Below are 17,263 nucleotides of genomic sequence, written 5' to 3' on the forward strand. Positions count from 1 at the left end.
CAAAGACTCGGCAACTGGGGTCTGAGGGTCAGTCCAACCTGCTGCCTCCCAAGAAGAACTTCAAAGATCTCAGCTCACATGGACACTCTTTACATTCCAATCAGGTAATGAGATACCCCAAAGAATAAAGTGCAGGTCACCACATGTCTCAGCAGAAGAGACTGTTACATGGAAGAAGAATCTGAATGTGTTCAGGGGAGAGCAGACACCTCTCCCTATGCCAGCCAGAATCCATCTTAAGATGCTGGGTCTCCACATGCTGTGATGAGGAACAGGTGGGACAGAAGGAGTTCTGAATAGTGGGGGTGGAGTGGAAGGAGTGAGGGGAATGCATGGCCAATTCCCCAGGGGATATGATAACACCAGCTGCTCATTGAGCACGTCGTGGGTGCCAGGCACAGTGCTGGGTACTTTTACTCATTATGCCTTTGATTCTTAAAAAAATAAGAAGAGATAGCTACTGCTTACAAAAGAGGAAAACCAAGTCTCAGAGAGTCACTAGGGTCACAGAACTATGTGTAAGTGTCCCAGTCATGCCTGGAAACCAGGTCCATTGGCCTCCAAAATCCATCACCCCTACAGTGACATCTGTGCCCTGTCCCACAGGCCCAGAGCCATCACCAGGGCACTGCACCAGGGCAGGGCACAGACCACAGCTTCTCAATGGCCTGCAGAGGGTTGGCTTTAGAGTCAATGATAATGGGTGGAGGGATCCCAAGGATCTTGTTCCACCATCTGGAGGCCTTCACTTCAGGCAACTGGAGGCACAGTTGGCTCACCTCACACTTTTAACCTCTATCCTGATTATTAAGAGGGGAATGGGGATCCAGCTTCCCCTCTGGCTCCACAGCCTCACAGTAACATCTTCCCCATAAGCCCCATGCACTGCCTTAGCTCAAACGCATGCCATCTCACCTGGCCAGGCTGGGTAGCCTGTGCCTTGACCCATTCTTTATACAGCTCCCCCCACAATCCTTCTCAAAGGCAAATAAATCTAGCCATGTCACCTCTCTTAAAACTGAGTCTTACAGGACCACTTTTGCCTAAATTCCTTAGTGTGGCATTCCAGCCTTTCCCAAGCTGGCCCTAACCTATGCCCCCAAGGCCTCCTTCCCCATCATCCTCCACACTCTGGGGAGCCAAGGTGCATTTTTCCAGATGCACCTTGCATTTCCGCACTTTCTGGCCTTTGCTCCTGCTCCTGCTCCCTCTGCCTGGGTCAGCTTCCCTGTGCCCAATTTTTTCCCTTAACAAAATGTCACCTTTCTTGCCCAACTGAAATGTCCTATGCTCTATGAGGCTTTCCCCAGCAGTTTCTCCTCCGCACTGTCTCCTTCCCTTTTGAATTTGTGATGAAAAAGATGATGGTGAAGTAATAGCAGCTAACACTGTGGATTGCTCACTCTATGCCAGGCACTCTTCAAAGCTCTGTTCATGCATTAATTAGTTTAATCCTCACAATGATCCTAGGTGGTAGGTGCTGTATTATCCCCATCTTGCAGAGAAAAGGAAAGCCCAGAGAAGTTAAGTAACCTGTCCCAGGTCACACAGCTAGTGAGTGGAGAGACGACAGGATCTAACCACAGTTGAGCAGCTCCAGAGCCTTGCTCCTAAGCACTCCTTGAGGACCCCTCCCCACCAAGAACACCCATGGAGTATCTACAGGTACCTCAACAGAAGCAGCCCTTATCACAGAGGTTGTTACTCAGCTTTTTCCCCTGATGGTCTTTGAGCTCCTTGAAGGCAAGGCCTGTCTCAGGAGTCTCAGCACAACATGCGTCTAGCACAGCACCAAGGGCAAGAATGAACAAGGCATTTGTTGGCAAGAAAAAATGAATGACTTGTAATGATAATTATTTAGAGTACCATTCCATCTGAGTCACCACAGGAGAGAGCTAAAGCCCCCAAAATGATGACCCAGTTGTGAGATGACCCACTTCTCTGCTATCTCCCAGGCAGGTAAGAAATGAGGCCAGGGAAAGTGTTCAGTGCAAGGCCCTTAATGAGGCTCCGTCCTGTCATGATGGGGGTTGGAAGGGGAGTGTTACATGTCCCTTCACTGTTCTTGGGCCAGGACTTAGGGCAGGAGCAGAGAGTGTGTGCCTTTTCCCTTTTCCCAAATACCCGCGTCACAAGTAGCACTCCACAGTATTGATGGACTCACCAGGTTCCAGAGGTACAACCATCTCCCCTTTTTCTGACCACATGGCTGGCTGTAGCGATAGAAACAGAGCTGGGACTTACAGAAGTTGAGGGGAGAAGATGATAAATTCTATAAGTCACTCAAATCATATGTCCCACCCTAAGCCCATCATGTACACACCCCCACCCAATCTCCTATAGAATCCCCATCTCAGCTCTCCCCACCATCTGGTTATCCAGATAAGAAGCCGAGTTCTCCCAACACCTCCCTTCCTCTCATGTCCACATCCAACCAGTTCCCTGGGTCCTGAGATCCCATTTCCTAAACATCTCTGACCCCACTCCTTCCTTCCCAGGATCCCAGCTCAGGGTGCATCGCTGCTGGTCTATATTGGCAAAGCCCCCTGAGCAGCCCTACCACACTTCCTTCCAATTCCACCTCTGCTCCCACAGAGCACCTCATGATTATGAATGGGATCATGCCACTTCCCTCTTTAAAAACCTTCCAAGGCTCCCCACTTCCCCGAGGACAACAAGCAAGCCTGTAACCATAATTTCCTTCTCTCATAAGTCCTTCTCCTTCCCACACCTCTGTGCATCCTGCTGCTGCCACACCTTAAGGGCTTTTCCATACCCTTCCTTCTGTCCAGAGACCCATCTCCACCCTTTCCCTTTTCCACCTGGCTCTCACAACTCCTCCCCATGGAAGATGCAGCTCAGCTATCAGTTCCTCCAGGAAGTCTTCCATGAGCCACTCCATCCCCCATTCCCTCTCTTGACCTGCTCCCCTGAAATCTGGCATTGTGTCCCAATGAGCTACCACTTACCCCTTATGTATAAATCTCTGTTGTGCTCTGTTGTGGGATTCACCATGTTCTACTGATATCACCCCATTGTGCATGTTGCCCTATTACAGAACAGAGGTCCAAGGCAGGGGTGGGGTGGGGGGGTGCAATATTTGGCCCACCAAGGGATGCCAAAAACTGCTACAGAACAACAGGGGCCCCTCCCAAGGACGGTATACTAATACCTACTGGGCTCGTCTGCCCGCCGCCAATTGGAAAGATATCTCTCAATGCCAGAGATTTGTGAAAAGGAAACGAAATGTTTATCTAATGCTATTCAGGCCTAATGCCTCCATTAAAATATCAAAGTCCTTTAGGGTATACACCTACTCACACGCACACACAACGCTCCCTTCTCCACCTGTCCTAACTCCAGGTACCGTAAATCAGGAAAAGAGCACACGTACATTTTTCCAGCCCGCTGGTATTGTCAGCTGTGTTGACATCCAGGCAGGATCTCCAGTTAATCCAAAGTCATGCAGCACCTTCCACTGGTAAGAGTTCTTTGTACCAAGTTTTCTAGTCAAAGTCTCTCCTGCTTTCCAGGCCACGTGGCCAAAGGGAGCACCCTAAAGCCACATGGGCCTCTTCTACCAAACCCGCAGGGGTCTGCACTCCACCAAAAGCACGTGTCTTTCTCCTTCACCTGGCTGCAGGGATCTCCTTTCCCAGGCAAAGCTGTGTGGTTTTCCCTTTCACCTGGACAAGAGGGGGCGGTCCTCACTCTGCTAAAACCGCATGGCTCTCTCTTCACCTGGGCAGGAGGAGGTCTTAACTCTGCTGAAACTGTGTGGCTCTCCCCCCAATGGCTGCCATGTCTGGGTTTAAATCCCCATGCCAGTCTTCCTCTGTAACCCTATTTCTGACTCCTCCCATGATCAGTTACACCTGCCAGTATTTCTGTATTATTCCAAGTTTACTGGGCTGCCATTGTGAGTCTGGGCCAATCTTCTAGAGCCAATCTTCTCCAAGCTCCCACTCAGGTACTGTAACCCAGTTCCATTTTGGGGGGAAGTGACTTCCTTCCCCCTGGCTCCAAACCTGGCCACAGCCATTTAACATATCCAAGTGACCCGCCAAAGGCTATAGATATGTTAAATGACCACGCCAGGGATTAGCTGCAAGGCTGTGGCTGTACAATACAAAACAGCCCTGTATGTTCCTGCTCTATGTGTCCCTTCCCCCAACTCACACCTGTGGGGGAAGGGGTGAAGACATCTTATATGTCTCTCCAATATTCCTATACACTTTGAGTTCTGGACACCATTCCAAATCTTTTGGGGGGCCCCTCCCCCTTGGCTGCACCCTGTATTAGCCCACTGAGCTATTTAAGGGGAAGAACCCTGTCTTATTAATGTTCCATTCCTTGTCCAGTTTGGCACCTGGGATGGAATTTAGCAGGCACTTGGTGACTGTCTCTTGAATTGAACTGAAAATAGCTTTGAATCATCCATCTTTAAATAGGCAAATTCTGGAGCTGACCTCCCAGGCCTGCTGTGGGAAGGAAAGGAGATAATACTTGGGAAGTGTTTAGTGTGTCTTCAATGCTAGTTCACTATTACCATGATCAGTATTACTAGGATGCAGGTAGTGTACATGAAAAAGACCAGGCATTAGATGTATTATAGATTCTAGTCCCAGATCCCACACTAACTATCAGGGTGAACTGGGCAAGTCAATTATCCTTTGTGAATTAGTCCTCAACAAATGTTATTTTCTTTCCCCGCCTCACTTCCATTATTGGACAGTTGGCTGTATTATCCTCACTTCCCCCTTTCTTCAGCACGCGTTATTAAGGATTTACAGATAATTAGCAGTGAGGGGGAGGAGAGTTTGCCACTCCAAAAAGAAATGCCATTTGCTACATTGATTATTTTAAGCTGGTTATTTTTAAAAAACTGTAGAGTCTCCTAAGAATGTTCCACCCTGACATGCAGATTATTTTGAGTTTAAGACAATTAAAGCCCAGCACATTCAAGAAGAGATTTTAACCTCCCCTTGCCTGCCTAAAGGAATTTAGATGGTTTTGCACTAAGTGTGGCAGCAGAGAGGAACCTGCAAATTCTGTTTGTTAGACTCCCCTCTGTGCCCCATTGTTTCTTGGTAGCTCAGCAAGAATTCAATTGCCACATATTTGTTCTTTCTCATCCACCTGCAAACTGTCTGCTTTCCCTTTGAAGTCCCAGACTCTCTATCTCCCAGAATGGCATGTAAACCTCAACTGCCCAATTTGTCCTCTGGCACCATGTTTTTTACAGAATTCTCATATACACTTATATAATTAAATTTGCTTATTTTTTCTTGTTAATCTGCCTCCAGTCAATTTGATTATTGGACTACCCAAAAGAACTGAGGAGGGAAGAAAAGGTAAACTTATCCTTCCTCTACAGTAGCATATCTTGACTTAATGAACACCGACTGCATTTATGAATACCCCAACTACATAAGACTGACCACAGGAAAGACCTCTCTCCCTTCTCCCCACTGAGCCTTCGCCCAGACCCTACACATTTTTACATCAGAAGATAGAAAAAAGCCCTGGCCAATAGCTCAGTTGGTTAGGGCGTTGTTTCAATATGCCAAGGTTGCAATTTTGATCCCTAGTCAGGGCACATACAAGAATCAACCAGTGAATGCATAAATAAGTAGAATAACAAATTGATGCCTCTCTCTCACTCTCTCTTTCTCTCCCCTCTTGCTCTTTCTAAGAAAATCAATGAATAAAAAAATTTTTTAAAGTAGAAAAAATCAAACCAAAAGATAATCCTTAAACACATTCAACTTCATGACAAACGAGTTACATGTTCCTTATTTTCTCATTGCATTGTGGATTGGTACGACTTTATTGTGCATGAATAGCACTAGCCTGGACCACTGTATAGGAACTGAGCCCTGTGCTACACCACTACAGTGGTGTCTCCCTAGAAAGCACCAGCAGCCTCCTGGTTATCAAATCCAACTCCCCAACCTAGCTTCAATTTCTTCCAGTGGAGAAACTACAACTTCATCCAGCAGAGAGGAGACAGAATCTTATCAGAAACAGCAATGCAGGCCTGTATCAAAACAACCTGCTCTTTCAGAAAATCACTCAACTGTGCCAGGCTATAAAGACAAATTGCTCCTATTACTACAATGATACTATTACACCCATCAGTTCTGAGAAAAGGAGAAGTATTCCCTCTCACAGAAGCTATTTTGACATTTGAAGCCATTTCCTTCCAGTGAGGGGAATGGGTGGGGAGGAGGGACAGGGTCAGGAGCCAGAGGACTACATTACCCAGAATCCCTCTAGCTGAACTTGGACTGACCTGTGGCTTCCATTCTCACTGGCTGTAGCCAGAGCTAATAGCACAGAGCATGAGACTCATGATGGTGTTGTCATCTGTCCCACCAAGAAGAAATTCAGGATAGCAATGAGGAAGGGAAGATGAAATTGTTGAGTTTTTCTAAGATTTAAGAAAAAACAGTCTGCTGGCCACTAGTCACTTGAACCGTGGCGTGGTGGAGCAGGGCAGAGCCCAGACTGATTAGGCCACCCTTCCAACCAGAGGGGTTACTGATTGTCTTTCTTCACACCTATGGCTGGGAGAAAAAAAAGACCTTTGTGCTCAGAGAAACTCTGACCCGATGAGGGAGACATAGCCTCTGACCCCAGAAAGCTCCCGGTATGGGAGAGAGAGAGAGCTCCCAAGTAACTGAGGAGCTCAGTGTCTAGCTCCAATCCCTGTCTCTACCGGCTCTCTGTGCTCCTCGCCAAGATTTCCCACACACCCAGCTGGCGCCAGCCACGCAGCTGTGATGGACACAGGTGGCTTGGCGCTTGTCCTTATCTTTGCTCCACTGAGCCTGAGGTTGGGCTTGCTCAGAAGATGAACAGACACATCTCACTCCAGAGAAAAGAGCTGTGGGGAGGCAGACGGAGCCAAGTGTAGCAGCACTTTGCAGCCCAAGCAGGTGGCCTCCCAAGGCCAAACTTCTCAGAACTCTTCACTTTATTCCTAGTCTTCCTCCCACCCCAGAATGCTGTTCTCCATTTCCTCTCCTCTTTCAAAAACTGGCCTAGCTCACCTGGTTCAGGAAGCTGTCAGGGTGACTGTCCATCTCTGCAGACTGCATTCTGTTTACGTGCGGCAAGAGGCTGCATACAGCTGCTGTAGACACAGCCTTTTCAATGTGATCTCCTTTCCTCCCTGAGGTACATTCTGATCCCTTTCAGAAGTCCCTGGACTCCCCCAAAGTAGGGCTTCTCAGTTTGGTTTTCTCCCCGAGTCCAAGATCTCTATGACCACCATAGCTTGGGGTCTCCACAGGGGACACCATTGCCTCTGGGGGACTGGGAACCAAAGACCTGCATTTGAACACCATCCCTGCTGCTTGAAAGCTGTGTTACTTTGGCTAAGAGAGTTCACTTTTCTGCACCTCAGTTTCCTCAAAAAATGGGGAGAAATAAGAATGTTTTCCCAAATCCACATGGAAGTGGAATTGCTTGTAACAAATCATTAAGAGCCCTGCAAGTGTTAATTACCACTATTATTTAGCTGAGAGTTCCCTTGGTGAAACCAACCTCTGGGAACCTCATTTCTAAAGTACGAAGCCAGATAAAAGTGGAGCTGCTCAGCTTACAGCCAGAATGGGGTTTCTGGAAGCCCCTTCTTCACAGCTTCCCCCACTTCCTGCCCTGCCAGAGACCCTCCAGTCACCCAAGAGCATGGTTATAATAAGGTTAGAACCACACCGAACAACAAAGCCCAGCTCCCGTGGCTTGCCAAATTGCATTCAGGTAAGGTCTTTACCTACAAAGTGGGATTTTAAAGGTTCCTTAAGAAATTTGCTGGGAGGATCTTACTGGGTTGCTAGCTAATGTGAAAAACTGCTGTGGGTCAAGCTCCAATACTTATCTCTCTTGAAGTTCTTGATAATTCCATTTTGGGTTTCTCCTTGCACATGACATGATAAACTGAGTATATGCTTACTATTTCCAGGGATGACTTGAAAAGAAGGATGCTGAAGAAATGTGGAGGATAATGCAGAGATGCCAAGGGCTGTGTCTAGAGGAGTGGTCTTTCCTGTCCCTTTTCCATCCAGGAGAAAGGTCCTTCCCTAGGTTTAACCCTTGAGTCTAGGAAAGGGTTGGGCAAACTGAGGTTAAGATGGCAAGAATCTAAAAACAGCTTGCTGAGAGCCAAGTCCACTTCTCACCCTACAGGGAGTAAGGGAGAAGGAGAGAAGTCCTGTAGCTGATGAAGACCCTCCCAAGCATCACATCTTTAAAGCTACTTCCATTCACTCCATTAACAACCACTGGGAGTCCCTGAAGACTGTGTGACTCTTATAGGCTCATCTTTAGATACAGTCTGCTTTGACTCACCAAATATATCATTAGAAATGCAGTCAGCTGCAATTATCAAGGAACCCAACCACATACTTTCAATTAACACCCAGGTATAGGTGTTGCTGGTATTGATTTATCTGCTCAATCCTGTCATCAGAAATCCAGGCCTTAACTACCACTTCACTTGACCAACAGCAAACTGGCTCTCATCTTTATGCTTTGAGTATCATAGATAAAAAATAACTCCAGGCATTACATTCTCATTACAAGAAGAAGGAAAGGAGGCCAATGGAGGGTAGAACCACCTGGTGGCATGGAAAATGCTGTAGGAGTAGAACATGTCTGGAAGATTAGCCCCATCCACCCTGGTGAAGTAGGTAGGCCTCGGAAGTGCATCCAGGCTTTTGGAACAATGGTTTCACCCTCTTTCAACTTGCTCACCCAGGTTTCCAAAGGATCCCCTGTGCAGGTATGTATTCATCATGTGTATAATCCTTATCCTTCACCAGATGGAAAGAGTACAGGCTAGATAAAGGTATCTTATTCTCAAATGTCCTCCACCTTCTGGGAGCATTCAGACTTCTCTCAAACAGTGGGGATAAGCCCTGGCTGGGTGACTCGGTTGGTTAGAGTGTTGTCCCATGCACCAAAATGTTGCAGGTTCAATTCCTGGTCAGGGCACATATCTAGGTTGCACGTTATATCCCTGGTCAAGGTATGTATGAGAGAAAACTGATCAGACTTCTGTCCAAGATGGAGGTGTAGGTGGAAACACTGTCCTCCTCCCACAATCAAGTTTAAAGACAACAAAGTTTTAGTAACAAAAACACAACCAAAACACAGAAAATTGAACTGTACAGAGGTCCAACAACAACGAACCATTCAGCCAGACCAGTACAACGGGCAGAGTCAGCAGCTGGTGGAGCAGGTCCCACAGGAAAAGGTGGCCAGCAACCCAGGCATGCAGGCGGTGGTTGACAGATCCCAGGTGTGGGTGGCACAGACGGACCCAGTGGGGGCGCAATGTGGCTGACTGACCTCAGTCACACATTTACACTCAGATAAACCAGGCAAAGGAGCGAGCAGTAAGACAGACTGCACAGGCTAGGACCCCGGCAATGGGAATTAAAGCCTAAAAGCACCAATTGGAAAAACTTTTGGGGTTGAGTTGCCAGGAGAAGCTCCCAGGCTCACAGAGAGTTCATTGGAGAGACCCAGAGGGTCCTGGAGGGTGCACAGGCCCATACACCCAGGAACCAGTGCCAGGGGGGCCTAGTTTGCTTGTGGGAAGCAGCAGAGGGGACCGAAATCAGAGAGAGAGCAGAAGAAACGCCATTGCCCCTCTCCAACCCTGCCCCCACATACAGGGTCACAACCCAGCAACTGGGTCACCCCACCCTGGTGAACACCTAAGGCTCTGCCCCTCATCTGTAACAGGTGCAAACAGACCAAAACATTATGGCTCAAGAACAGCTCAAAGCCCCAGAGCCAATACCTCTAAGTGACCAAGAAATAGCCAACCTATCAGATGCATAGTTCAAAACACTGGTGATCAGGATGCTCACAGAACTGGTTGATTTTAGTCACAAATTAGAGGAATAAATGAAGGCTAAGCTAATAGAAATGAAGCAAAATGCACAGGAAACCAATAGTGATGAAAAGGAAACTGGTACTCAAATCAAGGGAGTGGACCAGAAGGAAGGAAAAAATGACCGAACAGAAAAGTATGAAGAAACAAGAATGCAAAAAAATGAGGACAGGCTTAGGAACCTCCATGACATCTCTAAACATTCCAACATCCAAATTATAGGGTTACCAGAAGGAGAAGAGAAAGAGCAACAAATAGAAAACTTATTTGAACAAATAATAAAGGAGAACTTCCCCAGTCTGGCAAAGGAAATAGACTTCCAGGAAATCCAGGAAGCTCAGAGAGTGCCAAAGAAGTTGGACTCAAGAAGGAACACACCAAGACACATCATAATTACATTAGCCAAGATGAAAATGAAGGAGAGAATCCTACAAGCAATAAGAGATAAGGGGACAGTCACCTACAAAGGAGTGTCCATCAGACTGTCAGCGGATTTTTCAAAAGAGACCTGACAGGCAAGAGGGGCTGGAAAGAAGTATTCCAAGTCATGAAATCCAAAGACCTACATCCAAGATTGCTCTATCCAGCAAAGCTTTCATTTAGAATGGAAGGGCAGATAAAGTGCTTCTCAGATAAGGTCAAATTCAAGGAGTTCATCATCACCAAGCCCTTATTATATGAAATATTAAAGGGACTTATCTAAGAAAAGAAGATAAAAAATGGACAGTGAAAGGACAGCAAACACACAGTTATTAACAACCACACCTAAAACAAAAGCAAACTAAGAGGACAGCTAGATCAGGAGTGGAACCATAGAAATGGAGATCACATGGAAGGTTTGCAACAGGGGAGTGGGAGGAGGAGAAGGGGGGAGACAGTACAGAGAATAAGTAGCATAGATGGTAGGTAGAAAATACACAGGGGGAGGGCAAGAATAGTAATGGAAATGTAGAATCTAAAGAACTTGTGACACATGGACTCAAACTAAAGGGGGGAATGATGGGGGAGGGGATGTGCAGGGTGGAGGGGAATGAAGAGGGGAATGGGGGCACTGTAATGGCATAATCAATAAAACATATTTTTTTAAAAAAGAGAAAACTGATCAATGTTTCTCTCATATCAGTGTTTCTTTCTCTCTCCCATCCTCTCTCTTTAAAATTCAATTAACATATTCTTGGGTGAGAAATGAAAAAAAAAACAAAACAGTGAGGATGGAATCTCTGGGAACAGAGCTGGGCCTGTTGGAGGATGCCAGTTCTGTTTTTCTGTGACTCACCTTCCTCTCCCTGCTCCCCTCCACAGCAAGCAAACCCACTTGAGGCACACAGTGCACTAGGCAGAACAATGAACCTTATTAGAAACTCAAGAGCATAAAAAGACCCCTCCCTACCAGCTGTCTTCTCCACAAGGGTTCTAGTGCACACGTTGAGAATGGCAGTGCTGCATTCATTCATTAATACCTTGTATCCATTTGCTGCCTTTTGTCAGGACAGGAGGTGACTCAGTGTTGAAATGAGCGTTTGCTGGGAGTCCAGCCCTGGTCCTATGGCTAAGCTCACTGTGTGGATTTGGGCAAGACACTTAACCCTCTCAGTCTCCTCTTCTGAGGATGATGATTATGTGCATTATGAGAAGCTATTAAACCATTCAAAACCCATGTTAGGAACTTATTTTAAAATTGTTTTCTCAGGAAATATCTGTAAAGATCAAAAGAGAAGTAGGTAAATGTTATGAACTAAATTGTGTCTTTCCCTTGCAAAAAATTATTTGTTGAAACACTAACCTCCAGTAATTTAGACTGTGATCGAATTTGGAGATGGGGTCTTGTAAGAGGCAGTTAAGTTAAAATGAGGTCTCTGCTGTGGATTCTAATCCAATCTGACTGGTGTCCTTATAAGAAGAGAAGATAAGGATACAGACATATATGTCAGGAAGAGCATATGAAGATCCAGAGAGAAGACAGCCATCTGCAAGCCAAAAAGAGAGGCCTCAGAAAGAAACCAACACTGCTGACACTTTGGGCTCACACTTCTAGCTTCCAGGCTTGCAAGAAAATAAATTTCTGTTGTTTATTTCACGCACTCTGTGATACTTGCTTTGGCAGCCCTAGCAAACGAATACAGGAAATATGATAGGTTTTTAAAATTTCAAGGTACCTTCAAAAGGCAGTGTTTCTTCACCACCACCATGCAAGGAATCTAAGTGGAGAATCCCACACTGTCATACCATGGTCAGAACTGGGGAGTCACTCCAGCCATGTGGGGCAAATCCATTCGAAACGAGGAATGGTGCCATTTCAGGAACTCCCTTCAAATCAGAGCATTTGAATGGCCCGAGAGATCCCTGTGGATGCTACACGAGTGCCCAACAGCAACCAGCTGATCCCAATCTCTGAGGCAGAGAAAAGTGCATCACTCATAGCCCATTAAAAATACATTGGAGATTACTGTGTTGGTCAAAACGTTTGTATGGGGTTTTTTTCTCTAAAATAAAAGACATATTTTTCATTTTCACCAATAACTTTATTGATCTGGATATTTTGAACATGTTGACTGTCATATGTGTGGTATAACATTGATTGTTCTCAATCTATGTGTCAATTTGATTGCTATCAACTTCAACGGGTCTACCTGACCATGGAGCACAGTCCAGCAAGAAATCTCCAGCATGAAACTTCACAACCACTTTTGACACATTTCATCAGTCACAGCACCTTTTTCACACACTGCACAAATCTGTTTTTGTGTTTCAGCTGCGTTTTTACCTTTCTTGAAATAATAAAGCATAAAATGCTGAAAATGTTGCTTATTTTCTTCCATCTTCAATATTAAAATGACCACACAACAAGTCACCAATTTTGATAAAATTTTAATGCACATTGATATGTCAACTGTCACAATACAATCTACTAAAATTATTTTGAATGAAGTTAAACACAACTAAGAGCTGCTGGAGCCATCTTACAGATAAAACAAGTGAACTCTTTGGCCAACCCAATACAAAACTCATGACTAATTTGCTTATTTAAAAAAATTAGACAAGATTAAGGGATATGCCTGAATTACTGTCACTTCGTTCATTTTATTCATTAAACACATGTATTTTGAGAGCCCACTCTCTGCCATGTGCTGTTCTAGGCTTTAGGAACAGAGAAGAAAATAACCTCCCAGCTTTCGTGAAACATACATTCTCCCAGTGTGGGTGTGGGGGCAGATAAAAAGCATTAAGCAAATAAACCAGCATATTTGTGCAGGCACACAAACACACAATAATTTAAGCTGGGTAAGGAATAACACATGTAGGGTATGTTATTTTACAAAGACTCATCAGAGAAGAAAAGAAATCTGATTGCCATTTGAGATGGACGTGAATGGAGCAATGGAGCAAACTATGCAAATATGTGGGGATAGAGCACTCCAGGCAGAGAGAGCAACAAGTGCAAAGGCCCTGAGGTTGCTCAGCATGGTCAAGGAACACTGATGACACCATGTGACTGGAACAAGGGAAGGGAGAGGAGAGAGGTAGGAGATAATCAGGGAGGTAGTGAGGGCCAGCTCATGTAGTCATGATAAAGATGCAGGGTTTTATTTGGGGTGTGGTATGAAGACTCAGGAAGAATTTGCACAGATGAATGATGCGCTTTTAAAGGACCCCTCTGGCTGCTGTGTGGGTAACAAATCAGAAAGGACAAGAGTAGAAACTAGACACCTGTTAGGAGGCCGATTTCCAAACAAAAGATAATGCTAGATCGAACTAGGATGGTAGCTATAGGTAGTAATTTGATGGGTCATATTGAGACAGATTTTGAAAATAGAGCTTGGAAGATTTGCTAATGGCCTGAATGTGGGATGTGAGAAAAGGAGAGTTAAGATTATACCAACATTTTTGCCTGAACTCCTGGGTGAATGGAGGATCAGCTACTCACCCTGACATGCTCTCTGTAGGAAGAGGTGGATTTATACCTGTTTAGTCTTCCAAGAACTGCGCATAGCTCATAGTGCTTCCTATCTGTGCCACAGTTTGTGGATGGGGTGTGGGACATTGTCTCTAGTGGCCCAGTAAAGTGTCCCAAGAGAGATGGCCCCTAGGTCCTAATAAACCAAGGGCTGGAAGGCCCATGAATGGAAGAGTTGGGAGGGACCTCAAGTGTGACCTATAGAACACATGCATCAGAATCACCTGAGATGTCTGTTAACAATGAGAGTCCAACCCTACCCCAAACCTTGTGTTACCTCACATAATACTCACTAGGGCCTTTAAGATAGGTGTCATTGTTACTATCACATTGATTTCACAGGTGAGGAAACCCACTCATGGTCCCCAGCTGTACATGGTTGAAACAATAGCCCTGCACATCTCCAGGGCCTGTGTTCTCAACCATGACATTCCCAGCTTCCCATCATTACATGCAACACCCCCAACATGTGTGACCACATGCATTGTGCCCACACCCCACTCTGGGCAACCACACACAGAGACATGTGTGACCGATTACAGCAGGCTCTTTGGGGATGTGTGCCAGTCCAGAGCATCCACTATTTCTTCCGGTCCTACCCTGGCCGGGAATGGCAGTACCTTCTCAGACTCTGCTCCAGGCTCATCAGTCCCCCTCCTGTCCTCAGACCCCAGAGCCCAAGAAATTGTTCATTTGTCTCATTCAAATGCAGGCAAATTGCTGAGATGGGTTTAGCCTTTGTCCAGGCTTCTTGGCAACAGGCAGATCAGGAACAGAAGCATGAATTTTGAATCATCTTATCTAAGTCCACAATATTTAATAAATCTGTGGTCACAAGGTTTTTCACTTGCTGCTGACAGTTAAAGAGAAGGGCCATTTTATAGCTAAGCCCTAATTCGCTGGCTCACAAAGAAATCACTTCTTGTTCTGACTTATCACACTCCATTATCACTCCCTTAAGCAGGGACACACTGGTTTGATCAGGCACTAACACCGTTAGCTCAAGGTGTGCTAGAAATATTAAAAGGACTCCCAGTCTCTAAGTGAGTTCCTGAGTACAAGTCCCTCTAGGTGGGATGTGAGTTGTGCAGAAAGAAGTGAGCATCGTGGGAGGGAGGGCAATTGCCTGGGTAATGCCAAGTGCCTCTCTGTAGGGAGGACCTTAGCTGCCCCAACTCCATGCTGCAAAGAGAATATTTAAATTCAAGGTTGGGCTGGCACAAAGAGCAAGGCTACTTCCCACCCCTCAGGAGCTGAGCCTGGCTCTGGGAGGTGTTGATAATATAGGCTCTGGGTGTGAAATCGGACTCAGCATATGCTGACCATGACCTTAGGCAAGTCAACCTCTCTAGACCTCAGTGTCCCAAGCTGTGAAATGGGGATGATAAAAATAGCACCTGTTTCTTAGAGTTATTGCATGAATTAAGTAGAAGATAAGTATACTCCTAGGGTTCTTGTTCCAGAAATCGTCTCATCTCAGAGGGCCAGGAACGTTTTGGGAAGCCTTAGGTCTGGCCTTACCTGCACTTTCCTTGGAGGGAGGGTGTTGCTGCATCATAAACAAAGAATGTCAGGGGTTACAGGTAGTCTTCAGTGATTTCACCTCCTGCTGTTCATTCCCTTGTGTGGTCCCTGCCCTCTCTGAGTCAGGGTAGGCCTGTGTGACAGAGCATACAATGGAGTGTCAACATATGACTTCTGAAGCTATGTCTTAAAAGCATGTAGCTTCTAGCTTGGTCATTGAGATCACATGGTTTTGCGGGATGTGGGGGACCCAGCCACATACTGTGGAGATGCCCATGCAAAGGCCCAACCCACCAGCCATGGAAATATGCCATCGTGGGGGTGCATTTTCAAACCCAATCTAGCCTTCAGATCAGTGTGGGTAAGTGACCCTGAGACAGAACCGCCAAGCCAAGCCACTCCAAGCCAAGCCATTCCTGACCCATGGAAACCACGAGAGATATAAATGACTATTGTTTTGGGTTTTGAAGTGACTTGTTGCACAGCCATAGGGACCAGAACAGGGTCAAAACCCTGATTTTACAGCTTAGGCAAGCCATTGCAAAAAGAGCTTGCCTGAGGTTGAGAGAAACACAGACTAGAACACAGACTTCTGGGTCCTGAGCTGGTTCTTTCCATGTACTGCCTTGAATGCAGGGCCTGGCCTTGTCTGGCCTCCGTAGGTTCAGCAGGGTGAGGGCAGTTTCACTGTTCACCTCTCCCCATCCCCCAGATTCCCCTGAACACATTTCAGGCTCCCAGTCAGAGCCAAAATTATTTTTTAAAAGCTGCTCATACATTGTTTCAGGAACAGTTAGTACTCATAGGTATATGTTCCTCTATAGCTCCCAGATTGCCTTGAAGTTACACCAGGATGCGTGACTTGTTCTGGACAATAAAGAGAAGTGATGTCACTTTCAGGCCAAAATATTTGAGAATTGGTGCATACCCTCAGCTCTCTCCTTTCTAGCTTCAGCAACCTGGAAATCACTTCTCTGAAAAGACAATGAATCAAAATCAGACTTTGTACACACCGAAAATAAACCTTTATGCATTAAGCTACTGAAAATTGAGAGATCGTTACTATATCCTAGCATAGCTCTACCTAATAATCCATGTGTTCCAGATAACACAGCTAATAGTTGGGCTGGGGCTATCTAATCCATATTGGACTACGATGAAGTGAAGAATTAAGTAACATTGGGTAAGTCCCTGAGATTTTAGGATTTTGTCTGTTTTACCTCAGAGCTTCCTATCCTCACTCATAAATCAATCACAAATGCATCTTATAACTGAGGGCCCCTTAAAATGAGAAAAATAGAATAATGAAAGATAAAACAGACACAAATATTATCAGTAAGTTTGTGTGTGAGTACAAGAGCAAATCAAAGTGATGGTGACTAAAACTATGAAGGCACTTACTGTTTGACAAAAAGTCAGAGGTAGGTTGTTTGTGTATTAGTTCAGAAGTTCCATGATGTTAACAAGGACCCAGGGTCTTTCCCTGCCAGCTCTATGCATCTTGTTTACTGGTTCTCATCCTTGTTGTTTTATGGTGAAAAGATGGCTGCTGCAGGTCCAGTCATCACATTCTCACCTAACCGCATTTTAATCAGGAAAGGAGAGGATGAAAAGAGAGTGTTCATCCTTGAGTGGCTCTATGTCATCAGAGAACCAAGTCTTTCCCAGAACCTCCCAGAAAACTCTCCCTTCTATTTCGCTGGCCAGAACTGATTAAAAGGGCTAACTCTAGACACAAAGCAATGGACTTTGACCTCTCACCAGGCTCAGTGTCACATTAAAAAAATCAGGATTCTTTCAGCAAGAAAGGAGGTTAGCAGCTATTAAGTCATCGACAGCAACTGACCCATGTATAAGTAATTAAATCACATTGAATA

The sequence above is a fragment of the Sturnira hondurensis genome, unplaced genomic scaffold (assembly GCF_014824575.4).
Source record: "Sturnira hondurensis isolate 20B ecotype Veracruz unplaced genomic scaffold, ASM1482457v3 Scaffold0000880, whole genome shotgun sequence".
In the NCBI taxonomy this organism is placed as follows: domain Eukaryota; kingdom Metazoa; phylum Chordata; class Mammalia; order Chiroptera; family Phyllostomidae; genus Sturnira; species Sturnira hondurensis.